Below are 16305 nucleotides of genomic sequence, written 5' to 3' on the forward strand. Positions count from 1 at the left end.
TACAATATTTAGCATCGATGTTCTACTTACACATATACCCAGACTAACCATATCTATCCATTTTTGTGTGTCTGGGCATTCTGTTGGTTTAACCACTGTGGAGCATGTTGGTTTAACCACTGTGGAGGTCTGAATAAGGAGGTGCCATTGCAGCATCTAGTGCAGGATGCAATACAAACACTGAGCAAGACTGTGGCAATCGTGTTATTTTAGTCTGCCTTTGTGTTGGGTCCTGTGCTAGATTCTGAAGCATTAATAGGTCATGCTCCCAAATGCAATGTTTGTGAACTCTTGCTGAAGACAGAATGAGCCACACTAGGATTGACCAGTCCAACATTTTTGCATTTCTTACTTGTTGATAGTGGGATAAAATGCCAATGGTCACATTTGCACATTTTTCTGTTGTATACTTTAGCATATTTAAAAACTTGCAAAAAATGTAAAAAATAATTTTATATAAACCAAAGTGCATCAAAGAATGTGTAGGTGAAATTCGACTTGCCAAGTACGTAATGAGCACAATATCCAGTACATCTAAATCACCACATCTCTCAGCTAAGCTGTGTTATTAAAGACTGATAAAGTTGATACCTAGCAGTCTTATTTTGCACACAATTGCCCTTAGTACAAAAAAATTATCGATCGTTTTTGGTCAATCTGTTTGAATGTACAGATTCATGGAAAGTTTTATGTGAAAATACTTGAAAGTAAATTATCACTGCTTGCCTAAACCGTAGGATGCAAAAAAATGTTTTGAGAAAAACAGCTTTAAGGATTTTAACCGACTGTCCGTGTAATAAAGAAACATTCAATAAGTCAAATTCACCAGCCTGTTTCCAGTACGTTCATCTAACAAAGTGGCAAAACACTGCAGGTTGTACGACCAAGTGCAAATTCCCACGAGGGGTGTCAAGGTGCTAGGCATTAGCAAGTCATCTTTCTTATCAATATGCTATGCGACGTCTTGTTGAGGGTGTTGCCACACGACACTGTTGCAGCTTATCACAGATCTCGCAACACAACTTGAAAGTTTCACGTACAACGTTCAGCATGTCACAGAACTAGAGCATCTCCTTCACTTTGTCTCTGTGGAACCAGAGGGATTCCGGCTTCGAAAATAATGACTTTGGGTGAAACGGAAACGATGCAACGATGTGGCTCATTCTAGAGACAAGAGTAGTCGCGCCAACAACTCAATCCCAACGTCATCAGTGCTTCATAAGGAAGCTTTAAAAACCCCTTCTATTACAGGCTGCACCTTTAGCAAGTTTCCACAGCATTTGACAGAGTTCATGGAAATTAGCAGCGCGGAAAACGAGACGACGCACACAAGGAGGAGAAACAAGAACAAGCGCTGTACTTTCAACTAAGCTTCTTTAATTGGAAGTAAAACATATATGCATCCCACCACCAGACGGTGCATGCGCAAACAAAGTTTGCTCTTCTCTCGCTCAAAACCTAAAGCACACATGGCACATGTTATCCCAAGATATGAAATTTCCTTATCATGTAGTGTCACTGACGCCTGACTGACACATGCTTGTGACAGATTAGAAATGTGTGCAGCCTCAACAAGTTTACGTGCTTTCTGGCTTCTGTGTTTGTACAAAATAGATGCGGTCTGTCTGATGTCTTCTCCCTGTGTGCGTCGTCCTGCTTTCCGCGCTGCTAATTTACATCGATCCATAGCAACTGGCCCAGCCTTCCACACTTTGACAGAGTTGTGCTGTAGATACGTACCTCTATCAAAGAAGCTTCTCTCCACCAACATACCGTGCTGAAGCAAGACTGAAAGTTGGGCTAGTTGGTGATACATTATGGGCGGTAACAGCGCACACACTCACGGGACGGATAGAAGGGAACACAAACAAGCGCTGTGCAATTGGCTTGTTTGTGTTCCCTTCTATCCGTCCCGTGAGTGTGTGCGCTGTTACTGCCCATAATACCGTGCTTTCGATGCACCAGTAAATTTAGGTTTCTGTGTAAGGGATTGCTGGTGTAGAATTTCATGCTTGGGTTGCAGAGGTCATCATGCGTGTGTCCAGTATGCGCGACCCAGATAAGCTAAGCCAAAGAGCATATGAAGATGTCAATGGCAGTAGTACGACTATGTACAGCTACAACCAAGATCAATGCAAGAGGCAACACTTTCACGTGTGTGCCTCTACAGAATTTGCATGCATGGGCAGTGACAGACTATTTGTGCCGTTTAATCAGAGGCGTGTTCAATGGAAGAAGCAAACATGCATTCGTTACTGAAGCTCTTTCAGGGTGTTTGAAGTTGAAGTGTCTCAGCTCTGTAATTGTAGCAATCATCACTTATGCGAATGTCAGCAGTTGCACACCAAAAAGACTACGCATTGTCGCGCTTCACCTCTGACATCAACTTTCTAACGTTGAAGTCGCACTGAGAGCCATCGAGATTCCCCACATTTGCCAAGATTTTTTTGGCCAACATGATGACTTCAGTGTTCATCGCGGCATTAAAAAAACTGGACACAACATTGCTGATGAGCTGCTCCATGCATTGATTGAGAAAGAAAGCTGAATAAGTGTGCTGACTGGCTGGGACCAGATGTGGGAAATGATGAACAAGTGAAATTTACACATATAAAAAGCGAGGAAAAACTCGCTGCCATGATCTCTAAAGTTTAGATGGACATTCCAAGGGAACACCATACACTCGTCATCAAAGGCTGTTGACTTAGGAGCCATGGTATGCATGTTAATTCAAGTAGAGGTTGATGAAGAGTTAATCGATCATCTTGGCAACAGGAAGGTGGAGCCATATCTGATACTGCTGCTCAACTATGCAACACTTCAAGGAAACAATAGAACTACTGGAAGGCAGACGCAAAGTGTTATTGCCCTGAAAAACTGGGTCTGAACTCTGTGATAGCAAGGAAACTGCCACTACCAGACAAAAGAAACCTTCGAGCCACTTGTCTAGCAAAAAGGGTCTTCCGCAGACGTACGGCACCGTGATTCACGGCCATCTACAAGTCGGCCCTGCGGAAGTAGTAGATAGAGCCCACCTCAAAATTTGCCAAGGGTTTATTACATGCCACATAAAAAAAAAAATTGTTCGGGAACAAGCATCGACGACAAAGCGGCGTATGCTGGCTGGCGCATCGTATTTTACTGCTGCTAGCGGTTGCTTTCCAGAAGTTGGTTGAACTAGAAATCTCTGCTGAATCCCATAGAGTTCCGAACTGTCAATGTGGCCGATATCATGAATAACAGTCTCAAACTGCCTTCGAAAGTGAAACTTGAGCTTAAATCGTGTTCATAAAAGTGCACATTTGGAAAAAAAAGGCATTTATAGGCACTATAAAAACACTATAAAAAGACTATAAAAGCCCTCCTTAATCTCTAATTCATGGTCAAAGTGGCACGATAGGGCACAAGGAACAAAACAGGCATTTGCCTAAAATCCCGTCCCTAATCATTATACACCTATTCATTCATTTCGGATACTTTTAAATTTCCAGTAATTTATATTCAAAACGAAGCGAATTCGTTACTGTAATTTTCAAAGTGCTCGAATATTTGCACAAACCTAGTAAAGGTATCAAATGGAAGTTTATGTGCGAAACGCTCCATGGTGGGATTGGCTGGTAAGAACTGTGAAGACACCACTTTGCAGAATTCTCCGAAGAGGCTGCCTTGATTATGAAGAACTTATGATAGTGATCACAAAAGTTGAAGCTGTTGTCAATTTGATAACTTGATTCGCATTCATTGACGCAGAAGACGGCGAACCATGCACTTCAACACTGGCTGATCTGTTAAATGGCCGAAGGTGCACAGTGATACCACAAGGCAGCATCGATGAAACTGAGACATAGCATAAGGGGACCATCCGGAGATATCAGTACAGAAGGTGCCCGAAAGAAAACTTATAAATCATGACCGAAGAGTACTTACTCCTAGTGAGATCAGCGCACTTCTTCTACAAAGGGGGTATGAAGAAAGTTGAGGGCGATGTACTTGTCCATGCTGCAAAACTTTCCACATCAAGTGTGGCTACTCTCAAGGGTGATTTAAGTTTACGAAGGAGATGATGTTCACGTTTGCTTGTACAAGATAAAATAACAAGATGGCTTTGCGACAGCAAGGGTCATACAAAGACTGTACCCGCTAGAACTGCGGCCGTGACACCATTGCACGTCCGGGAATATGTTGAATTTCCCACACTTATTCTACAAGAACAAGAAAATTTGCATGGCAGTTAGCTCATGAGCTCCGTCCACCGGGAAGAAGCAGCCATTTTCAAGGTCTGGGCTCATGTGGACTCTAATGAACGTTTGTAAGAATTCCTAAATCAATGTCCGGCGTCCTGTTTGCCAGGGCTCATAGCTTGAGCCCTTCTTTGAAGTGGTACAATCTCCTTTTGAGCAAGCTGATGTGTGCATTTTTTTTTTCTTGCAAAATCTGCATCTCCAGCTGACTCATGTTTATGAGCTCTTCAGCAAATCCACGCTTGGTGCATTCATTCCTGAACTTGTGTTGACTCTTCATATTCATCCTATACTTCGGGATATTTTATGCAGCACTATAGGTTTCTCCTTAAAGTCATTCAATGTATTTGAGAACTCTAAATGGTGTACGAAAAAACACACAACTGCAAACAACGTAAACAACACAGTGCCGCAGCACCCTGCAAGAAACCGTAACTTTCAGTTTCCGATGTGCTGCCTAGGAGGGGTTCAAAAGTTGATCATAACTTTTCTAACAGCTTAAATAATATAATTTTTTTTGCTAAAATATTCTTTAATAGACAGGGAGCGTGCAAATGCAACATCCCCCCCCCCTCCCCAAATTATTATTTTTATTTTATCTGGGGTTTGACATCCAAAAATGACCTTATGATTATGAGGGACGCTGTAGTGGAGGGCTCCGGAACTTTCGACCACCTGAGGTTCTTTAATGTGCACCTAAATCTAAGTACACGGGCCTCGGCATTTTCGCCTCCTTCGAAAATGCAGCCGCTGCGGCCGGGATTCGATCCCGTGACCTCCCCTAAATTATTTTTTAAAATGTGTTTTTGAAGATGGTTATCATACGTCGGCAAACTCACTCACGAGTCGACTCACTCAGATCGAGTCGCAAGTTTGAGTAAGTCTAGGTGAGTAATATTTTGGCTTGTCTGAGTCCTAGTGAGTCCTCAGCGCAAAATATATTTCTTGAGTGAGTTCCACCTTTAATTGCTGACCTCAGGTCCTATCCACTCACTTATATGCATTATTATCAGCCTTATATCAGCTTACGTTTACATTCAGATCTATTCACACATATCTCAATGCACTAGCATTCATGCGCCATCTCAATGTTTCTTGATCCGAGGCACGAGTTAGGGGAGGGGGGTGCCAAGACTTCCTCGCGCGAACTTTTTCTGGGACTTTTTTGATAGAAATGTTAGAAATATCTCGTGTGAGTCGCATATTTCATAAAAACGTCCTTACCTGGATTGGAACCACTCATAACTCATATGTGATGGCACAGGATCAAGAGGCGTATCGTAGAGCACCTATTATGTGTGATATTGGCATTAAAGAACGAAAGAAGGAGAATTTCAAGGGTTCATTTTTTCTTTGTTAGACACTTCAATTCCCTTTTTTCAGATTTTACACTATATATACTACAAATAACATCCCCTATACTTTCCTTGGGTTTCTGGTCTGTTAGTTCTATTAAATTGGCATTAAAGAGCATTCACACTATGATCGGAAAAGCTAATTTTATGCCAGTGGACTCATGAGTCGGCTCACTCAGACTCTCATCAAGCCGTGAGGCTGAGTGAGTCCGGCTGAGCAATTGTTAGTGAGTCCGAGTGAGTTCTCGGTACAAAATTCTTTCGTGAGTGAGTCCGAGCGAGTTCCAATATTTTTACCGACCCATGGTGGTGATCTACCTTAAAAGGCTGTGGTGTTGTGCTCTTATACACGAGGACAACTGATTGAATGTTGGCCTCAGCTAGGGCTGCAACTAGTGAAGTAGGTTGAGGTCGTTCAGATTCCACCCCCACCCCAATATTCTCGTGCTTTAATTTTCAGGTGATACTAAAATATCCACACGCCTTTATAGCGATGATCACCATTTGCCAAAGTTAGCCGCTCTAGACAAAACCACCCCGAAAAAAAATTGCTGGGTACGGCACTGACCACACACAGCCGCTCCATTATGATGGGGTTGAAATGCATAACTGCACGAGCACCATGCATTTGTAGGAGGTTATGAAACACGAGGAACTCAAAAATAATTCAGGAGCTGCCTGCTACGTCATTCACCACATCCAATTTGCCACATCGTGCATCAGCTGGTTCCATTCCATGCCTGCAAACCTCTACATTTTGTGACTCCCAGTAAACCTCCACTATGTGTAGCTATGCAGATCTATTAAAGATTACAGAATAAATCTAAACAAATGAGAAAATAACAGCTGGAAACTGCTTGGCATAATTGCTGAACAAAGTGACAAAGTCTTTAAGTCAGCAGACCAGTAGTGCCTACCAAAGGTCTTGCATGGTTTTGTCCATGACTGTATACAGTAGTGTCATTCATTAGTTTCACAAGCTATTCTACTTGCGAGCATGAAAAATAAGCAAGTGCAGAGTTATGCAGCGGCTATCACAATGCAATGCTTTAGGGAGATGATCTGAATTCTGTCCATGGCCTGCTGCACTTTTATGATACAGGAAAATTAAAGGAACACCAAACATGACCAAATGTTAGGTAGATGAAGACAGAACGAAATGTTTTATTAGCAATATTTAAAATGCTTGCTTAGTGGACCTCTTTAGGGGAGGCTTAGCTTGTGAGCCAGCTTCATGTGCGGATTCATTGCCACCTTTTACACCCTTTTTCCTTTGCAACCTGCGGCAAAAGAAGCCTTGATTGTAACAGACATCTGTGTCATGGCAAACACTCTGTAAATGCTTGTAACAATCATAATTCTCGTTCTTCCTAATATTTTGTGTGTGAATAATTTGCATGAAGTATGAGCTAGCATTCAAGAATTAAATTTCAATGCTGTAATAGCACATACATGAGATTGCAGATAATAATTTTGGTTATTTACAGAACACACCACATCCTGTGAATAACCGAAATAGCTTTCAGATGGTGGTACGATATATTGCATTTTCCTGAATTTACACAGTAAAGTTCTCATGAATTGAAATTCGACAATTTAGGGCTAAAAAATCATATAATTTTGTTTCCATTGTCTCGATTTTGTGTCACATCGGCGTAATTTCGACTAGAACACTAATATCACAGCCGACGTAACCTTCAGCAGCCAGACCTGTAACTGCATGATGTAGTTATTGTGAAGTATTGTGCACACCAATTGCAATACTAACAGTTTTCATGCTGGATTTCAATCTGTAAGCACTGTACAGCAGCTCTATTGCATGCACAGTGTGAGGACACGTATTTCAGGAAACATAGCTATAGGCTAAAAATGGTCCAAAAGGGGCCAATATTATTCAAATAATGCCCATCGCAATCATGACACCACCAGTGAGTGTCGCCAGTATGCTTATTGGATTGTTTGGAGCATTATGAAAGAGAATAACATGATGCTTAAGACGAAGTACAAGAACGTTCGTCATCTTCACTTCCTCCTGTCTAAAGCACCATTTTATTAATCTTAAAACGGTGGTCTCCTGTTTTATTCACTTTCAACAGTGAACAGAAAGCACTGCTTTTTGTGCCTTTCCAGAACATGGTAGTCTTGTTAATAGTGGCATACTTTTGTGTGTACTTGGCTAACTAAAAAACGTGCAAATTGTGCTTGCTTTATTCATTTGCCAATACATGTCCTTTTGTTTTAATTTTGCCCTTCCTGCCACTTTCACCGACTGCAGTATGCACAAGATAAGTTACTGTGAATAAACGGTGTAAAAAAGGAAACTGGGGTCCATTTAATTTATTACGAAGACACAGCTCTGAGACACTTATCTCCGCCTCTCCATTTTTATTAACAGCCTGCGCTTTTTCATGAACAGCGGACTTTAGAGCCAGATGCACGAACGCTGGCAAATGAGCATAGCGTTCAGTCCCAGCCAAAAGTTTTCCTTTTTCTTTCTTTTTACGGCGACACGCACCTGCAATTTTTTCGGTGGTTTGCTCCATTCTTTGTCCTGTCTGGTATAACGGCGAAAAAGTAGTTTGGATGCGACGTATTTTGCTTAATTTTTTGCGCTACCAACGTTCGCTTGCGAGAGATACTGCCGTTGCAAATCAGTCACGAAAGCAGTCACTCGCGACTAGCCAGACATCATATCGTTAGAAAACCGTTAACAATTAGTAGATCGCGTGAGGAGATGTAGCACAACAGCAACAAAGCGTACCGAGCTAATAAAATAGGCAGTTTTAGAATAGCGTACACAAGTCTTTGCGTTAGCATTTCGAACCGCTGTGCATGCGTCGTAAGCTGCAGAAACGCCGGCATCAGCTGAATGGTTCACAGCTTACCCATGGGCGAAACGAGGCACAGTTCCGAGCTATAGATGTTTGTCTTCATCAGTGCGGTCACTTCAGTCAAGATTTTTCACGAGGGAGGATGCGTTCGACGTATAAAAATCGCGAAAGTTTGTTGAGAGTCCGTATTGAAAAACCTTGCGCGACGAAACAGGAAGCCGCCATGACGCTTTCCCTTCCACGGAAGTAGATGGTGCTTTGCAAAAGCGCTGCCAGAACAATGCACTGCAGCAGTCTGAACAATCATACCACTCGAGTTCTATATTATTTCTCCTTGGCTTTTTTACGTTATAACTTTATTCATTATTGCGGCATGGGATCACGACGCGTGCAACCTGCGAAGGAGAGTTCTTTGGTTGCATCGTCAGTATCATCATCGGCGGCAGCCGCCAAAATTGAATGCAGAACCGCAGCAAAGGCCGCGCAGCAGATAAAATAAAAACAACGCTAAGTAGGTAACCGTAATAATTCGCTCTGTGAGACTTGATAACTTTCCACAAGGCATGTGACAAAATGGTCTGCAATGCGCTTACTTGCGGGCAATAGAACTTGTCCATTTATTGATATACTAGTTGTAGGAACACTGACTCTATGCATAGACATGTAACCATTGAAACACACAATGGTGTCTAAGTGTGCGCAAACATTCACTTCTCAATGCTAGTACTCAACACAGGCTTGAATAAATGGCACACAGTGCAGCAGCTCCTGGAAGTACATACAGGTATACACAGAAAGCATATTTATTTACCAAAGTAATTCATAAAGCAAGAGTGCATATAGGACTGCTATTATGTTTGCAGGGGCGTAGCCAGAAATTTTTTTCGGGGGGGGGGGGGTTCAACCATACTTTATGTATGTTCGTGCGTGTGTTTGTATGTGTGCGTGTATATATACACATGCAAAACTGAAAAATTTCGGGGGGGGTTTGAACCCCCCCAACCCCCCCCTTGGCTACGCCCCTGTATGTTTGCATAACTTTATCTGCCTCCAAGAGATCCTTGTGACAATGGAAAACATTCTGTTAGAATCCCTATACTAACACCTGGTTTAAAATTTCAGGCACACTGCATTTATATAAAAACAAAATCAAACAAATCTTATTTATCTATCGCTTATTCAACACAATTGTTTCTTTACAACACCTGTAATACAGAGTGGTGCTACATGGAAACTGTACATGCAATTACGTCGTAGGTGGCAACTGCATAGCAACTCTCTCAGATGAGTTGGTGCTCTGTACTCGTGCAGCAACTACCAACTTCACCTACCCTTTACAGTAGGTGAAGTTTCATGTTTTTAGCTCACAAGTACTTGGGTTGCATTTTACCCATGAACTTCGAGAACGTTCGGTTTTACGGTTTTTAGACCTTAAGAGATCCTGCAAAGGACATGCTTGCTGGGGCTACTACCCGAGGGCTAAGAAGGGATTGCTTCCCTTTGATTCAACACATTTTAAGACAAATAAGAGAGCTACAGCTTTGGTGTGCCTGGAATCTGCTCTAAAAAATTGTGTCCACATCAAATGGTGCCCAATTTTGAGAACCAAATATGCTTTCGGCTGCAGGGTTCCCCAACTCAGTCTTGACTGCTCTTCCTGAAACCCTCCGCTAAAAATTGAAACGTGGAACAGGATGTGCAACTGCGAAGGTTCACCGGAAAACCCTAGTGCAGAGGTTGTACAATACGTTCATATAGTTTCCCACTATCTTAAGAAGATGAGAAGTAGGCACGGTGTCACAATTTGTTTGTCTACTCCTAATAAGGTGGGAAAGCTGTGGCCATGCATTTGCAACGCCAGTAAATTTGGATGCTGGAAGAACCACAAAACGCTGTTGGTCAAGTGTTCCACAGGGGTGGCGTATTGCATTCCCATGTCATGTGGGATGTTCTACGTTGGCAGAACTGGGCGCTTTGTCAATCACCATTTGGGGGGACACGCATAAAAACTGCAAAAGGTAGATTACAAGTACGCAATGTCAGCAAAATGTGTGGCCCGGTTTAAAGGGACGACGGTTTGCGATAGGAGTGAAGACAGCACTGCACGTATCAGTGTAGAAGCCTATCATATTAAGACATTTGATAAGTGCATTAGCACCATCTCTTGCCCTCTTTAATGCTGAGTTTCATATTCTGGATGCAGCTGGTACATCTTGGATCTCAAAGGAAAATAAAAATCATGTTTTTGTGTGTTAAGCCTTGTTTTGCATCCCTGTTTTTTTTCCCATGCTTCACTCTGGCATATATAAGGTGTGTCATTCTGCCATCAAAGGGGCCCTGCGACACAAATTAAGCATGCAGTTTTCATTGCTTCTTCTCGAACTATGGAATGCACTGATTTCGATCATTCTTTTTGCATTCACCTCAGCATTCAGCATTACACGCACTACAGCGCTGCAGTTTACAGATGAAAAGGCTATCCAGGGCCCCTTTAATCCAGTTGTAGGTCAGCGCTAGTGTGTCCGTGTCGTCTCTAGTGCAGTGGTTCTCAGCCATGGATGATCTGGGAACCCCTTGCAGTGAGAGACAAAGGGTCAGAGTAATAAATTAACACAACATGCAGCTGAAACAGGTGGCTTTTATTTCTTCCTGGCAAAGCATGGTCAGAGTAATGTGCCACGCTGATTCGATGTCAACAGCTTGTTAACAAGCTGTGCTGTGTGCAGCCACCTTCAACCTCTTTTTTAACAATGTTTGTTCTTCAAATATTGAAAGCTAGAGTAAGTGTGCTCGCGCACATATGCCGAAGACAACTGCAACAGAAGCTTTGAAGCCATCTGATAAAGAAGTGGAATTATAGGTTAGCTTTGCCGCAGTGCAGAAGTTTTACGCGGCGAAGCATACCACAAATGAAAAGGGGCCGCTGTCGCAGGGTAGAGTCAGCCTCCAAAAAGTTTTTTTTTTTTATGAGTGTCGCGGACCCGTTGGGGTCCGTGGACACCCAGTTCAGAACCACTGCCCTAGTGGGTGTGTTCGCGCGGTTACTCGTCAACAATGAACCAACCTGCCCAAAAGGAAGTATTGACGATGTCTTGTTCTGTCTTGGCAATTTGAACATTGCGCGCGTTCTTGTTGTTAAATGGGAAAGAGAAAACGATGAAAACAAGAATCGACACGGTGATCAAGGCACAGACCAGTTTGCTTTTAATAACGGGAGTTCAACAAAACAGCGCACAATGCATTCGCACTGGCTTTCCAGGCGAAATTAAACGACCAAGCACAAATGACTGGAAGCAGCGACGCAATAACCCGTCTGCGGCTACAGCCTGTTGCCACACTACAGCCTGCTGAACGGCAAGGAAACGATTGCGGATCGTGTTTGCCGCAGAACACTCTAACATAACACTCTACAGAACAACGCAGTGGAAGCTGCCGATGCAGTCGCTTGCCGTTTGCAGTCGTTTACACGTTGCGAAAAGAAGCCTCAATACAGGGCATACCGACACCGGCTGGTTATCTCATAGCAATGAGAGTTCACAAAACAAGAAGCACACATCGCGTTCATACCGGCTTTGCCATCGAAATGACCGCATGCTCGTGTGCATGGCAGATGGACACGTAACAAATGGCAAAGACCTCCTCACACGCAACAACATCGAATGATGACGGGCCCGACAGCGACCGAGCTCTTTTCCGACGTTCGTATGTTCCACGGAAAAAGGAATGTTGATATCCGAGGCTTTCCCTTCCGCACAACACGCGACAACAGCTATATGCAACCATGGAGGCACTGCAGGAGCGGCACTCTAGGGACTAAAACAGCTAGGGACGTTCGCGCATTTTGGTGCCAAGGCCGCGCGCGGTCGTCAAAAAAGCACCTAGCTTCGCGCGCTCGTAATAGTTCAAGCCGTGACCGCGCCGCGGCGCTGCAGTGGCCGGCTGGACTTGGTCGGGATTGTAAAAGCGCGTGGCAGGGCCGGTGATGCCTTCCAACTTTCGCCGGCAGGCGGCGACGCTTGTCGCAAAGGTGTAGGCCGCGCGCCGGTTTGGCCTCCGCAGCTTTAGTGCCTCGTGTCCGAATTTGTCTTGGTGACGTCTGCGCAGCTTTTATCGTGTTTGCGCTGTCCTTTGTGTACGCACGAGTAAATTAGAACTGCAAAGAGTAATGATGCAACGGGAGAAGCATCAGGGCAGGCAGAAAACATGCTTCGTTCCGCTGTGTCGGAGTGGCTATCAGATTTTCTGTTGAAGTACAGATCGGGTTTTTCACTAATATGTTTGTATTAAGCAGTCGTTTAAGTATTTCCCTGCCCGTTTAACATTTTTCACTGTATTTTGCTGATTTAAGAACTGGAATTATGACTATTTGTATGGTGTCTCTTCTCTTGAGCGTTTGTTTACATTTATGTGGGCGTTGTGTGTTTTGATCATTATTTATGTTTGATAAATTCATGGTTAAGTTGTGGAACTGTGGGATTTTTCATAGTGAAAGTCAGATTATATTCTCAGTTATTAAGGTGGGCTGAAACTTCCAAAGTGAGTTTCAAAGCTTGGCTGTACAGCAGTGGTAATGGAAGCTATGACTAAAATTTGCGAGGTATCTTAAGGTGGACGCAGGTTGCATTAAAGCTCAAAAATGGTTTGAAATTGTTTAGTATTTTTTTATTTGTGTTTGTTTTTCTACTAATGTACTTTTTAAATAAGATCTGCCAACTGCAGACCATTGCAATTTTGCATAAAGGTAGCTATACTAACGCTTTACAGAAGTGGAACTAAAATTGTGAGCGTACAACAAAAACTACATTTGTTATGTTTTCTTACGTTTGTTGATTTATGAAAATTGCCACTTATGACTTGATTTTTTGTACTAAAAATACAAATGCGCATAGGCTACTGCTTCTAGTGCCAGTTATGTAAATGTCATTAGTTACCACGTGGAAATTTTTGTTTTCTAAGCCCACTAGTTCTCAAGAAAAAGGTACAGAAACTACAAAAATGTTCTTTTGAGAAAAACGCAGAAATAACGTAGGGGTATGCGAGCATTACCTGTCAGTGTGTCAAAGAAAAAGGACCTCAAATTCTTTTTGAAACTGCGAGTACCCAAATGTGATATATTTTCTGAAAGATAAAGCAATGTTGTATCACGTAATTTTGAAATCCCAAAATTGAATTTCTTTTACCAAAGGAAGTCTCATCCCGCCTTAAACTGTTAGTTCATTGCGGTTAAAAACAAAAGCCCATATTCAAAAAGGTGCCTCGCACTTGATTTTTTTCAGGCAATATTTCAGCTATAATCACAATGCTAGACTAATGGAATTATCTAATTGAGATGTCGATCTTGACTAATGACCCCTGTTCGGTTTCTTTGCACTTATGTTACCTTCTGTTAAAATGAAATTCAAGCTCCAGACACATTCGTAATGTTTTTTTTTTTGTGTGTGTGTGTGTGAAGTGAGTAGTACCTTTCAGATAAAATGCATGAGTAGTGAATCCTATTCAGACTGGCTTGTGTTCATGGCATATGTCTAGAAAATACGGATTCCATGCTGGAAAACGCAGAACAGTGAAAGTGACTCCACCCCACCCTACATTTGCGTATAAACGATGCTCTAGCTGTTAACTACAGACTTGCTCATGTAGATACAACAATGCAGTAGCCACAGCTGAACTGCAGAAACATCGAAACAACCGATCCGAGAGTATGGGGCCTTGATATCTGAAGCACTGGGTGTGCAATATTAATCCTGTTTGTGAAAGCGAACAATGTGCAAAAACTAGTGTCATAATGTCTGCAAGAAATATTTGTGTAAAAGCAGCGTGTGTAATATTTCTTTTTGTGTAATACCAGCGTTACACGGGAATTTGCGATTACTGTCGACCTGCTCCGAGTCAAATATCTGCTCGCGAGAATTATCGTAGCCACCGATCCTACTACCTCGGCGCATAATACACTCTGCAAGTCCATGATGGTGCATCATACCGAGTGTGACGCGCCGCTAATATAATAAAATATGACCACGACAGAGCGGTGTGAATTGCAGTTGACTGGATCGACTTCGAGTAAAATCGCTGCGTTGAAAACAGCGCGAAAACGGGATGAAGGCTAAGGATAACAAACAACACAAGCGCTGTTCCTTAGCCTTCGTCCCGTCTTCGCGCTGTTTTCAACAGAATAAGATGTACTATCTGGCCCTTCAAAGCACCCTCCTATCGCCAGCGAATGTTCACGTGTAGCAGCGAAGAATGCGAGTCGGACTTGATCGCGATCGAAAGTGCCGTGAACCATCCTTACGACACGATTGCTTGCACCTAACGTGTCAACCTTAGCTGAGTGTTTTCAACTGGCAAGTTTGGTGTATCGTAGTATATTAATTGTGACTTTTCTACTTCGCTTTGGTGGTGAAGGGAGTGTCGCGAAAGCTAGCAGACGGCCGTGAGGGACGTGTGAAACCTTCGTCATTTTGTAGTACCCAACCAGTTGAGGATTCTCTGCGGGCAGTAATTTGCCGCTAAGATTTCCTTCTTGAGATCTAGTGTTCTGTCGAGTGTGTTAAAAGGAACGAAGAACACTGTATTCGCAGCAGAAAGCGCCGTGCTACGCAGCCGCAAGCGCAGGAGCCGCCGACGCGCGATGGACCTTAGTAGAGTGCCTCGATGCGCTCGTTCGCCTCCGCTCCGTTCAGGGTGGAGACAAGCGCGTCGTCTGCTACAGCGGTCGCCATTACTGATCCCAATCGTCAAGGCGCGCACTGCCGGCGCGCGGATTCGCAGCCTTTTGCTCTCGAGTAAAAACACTTTGTGCCGGATTTGCCCTCGCAAACGCAAAATCGTTCACGGAAGTCGCTAGTTAAAAGTTTCCAGGCATGCATCAGAACAAGTAATCGAATACTTTGCGCCTAAAGGTGTCGCAGAACGCAGTGATACTCCCTGCCAGCGCGGCCGCTGGGCTGTGGCTGAGCGGCGCACAGCTGCTTTGGATCCCTGAGAGCTGCAGGCATCACTATTTACTTTTATACTTTGCGGGTATATATGTTCGTGCGGTGTCTTTTTGAAGGCACGACAGTTTAGCTTTATTCAGGAAAGTTAAAGATGCGGAATACTGTCTATTAGAAAGCAATAATTGAAAGGTATCATTCCCGGGACTGCCGAAACGAAAAGCGGTGCAATAATGCGCCTTACATAAAGGCGCAGAATGTATGCTTTCATGTACGTCTGAAATTATTCCAGCTCGAATTCTCGAAACGAGACACGCAGTATTGAGACGCGCAATGCAAATTGCGCGTCTTTCTTAAGCAATCTTTCTTAATTTGAGCGAGAAACGCACCTAGTGAAGCGAACGAATTCGCGAAATATAAAACTTTGAAGACAGCGCGCGCAGATTTGACGGCTACATTAGAGATATGGAGTGAAAATAAACTTAGATGGAATATACCGGAGCGCAACGTTTCCATCCCATTCATCATTACGGGCTCTCTCTGCACTTGATGTGCAGAGAGAGAATGTTGTCAACATAGCAAACGCACATTTTCAGAGTGCCATACACACAGCATTTCCCAACATCCATCACCAGTGATCAATTTGGTGACGTGAGAGTCCTAAGGTCTACTCGCTGTTCAGCTAAATCTTAAAGCGATTGGAATCCGCGCGCAGGTTCCAAAGCTGCTATTATATGTGACCGATTGCCGGATGTATGCGTCTTCGTGTCCTCTTATTGAATACCTATTTTAAAATATGGCTGTATTTCCCATTTCGAAAAAATACCAGCGAAATTGCAGTAAGCATCAGAATGTCGTTTATTAATCGCAGCGGAAACGACTATACTTATGTAATGTTTCAATGTTTTTCAGCGCTGTGAATGCCGCGTTGAAACTAATGACC

The 16305-nt window shown here is 43.2% G+C and overlaps 1 long non-coding RNA gene across 1 annotated transcript; it reads right to left on the minus strand.

The window, feature by feature from the left end:
- Positions 1 to 6731: 6731 nt before the first annotated feature.
- LOC119383950 (uncharacterized) lies at positions 6732 to 8844 on the minus strand. The gene is made up of 2 exons (XR_005181804.2): positions 8482 to 8844; positions 6732 to 6876 (listed from the first exon to the last, which is right to left on the minus strand). It is a non-coding gene; the product is annotated as an uncharacterized LOC119383950 (long non-coding RNA).
- Between the last annotated feature and the right edge of the window lie 7461 nt (positions 8845 to 16305).

The sequence above is a fragment of the Rhipicephalus sanguineus genome, chromosome 2, assembly GCF_013339695.2.
Source record: "Rhipicephalus sanguineus isolate Rsan-2018 chromosome 2, BIME_Rsan_1.4, whole genome shotgun sequence".
Taxonomy (NCBI): Eukaryota; Metazoa; Arthropoda; class Arachnida; order Ixodida; family Ixodidae; genus Rhipicephalus; species Rhipicephalus sanguineus.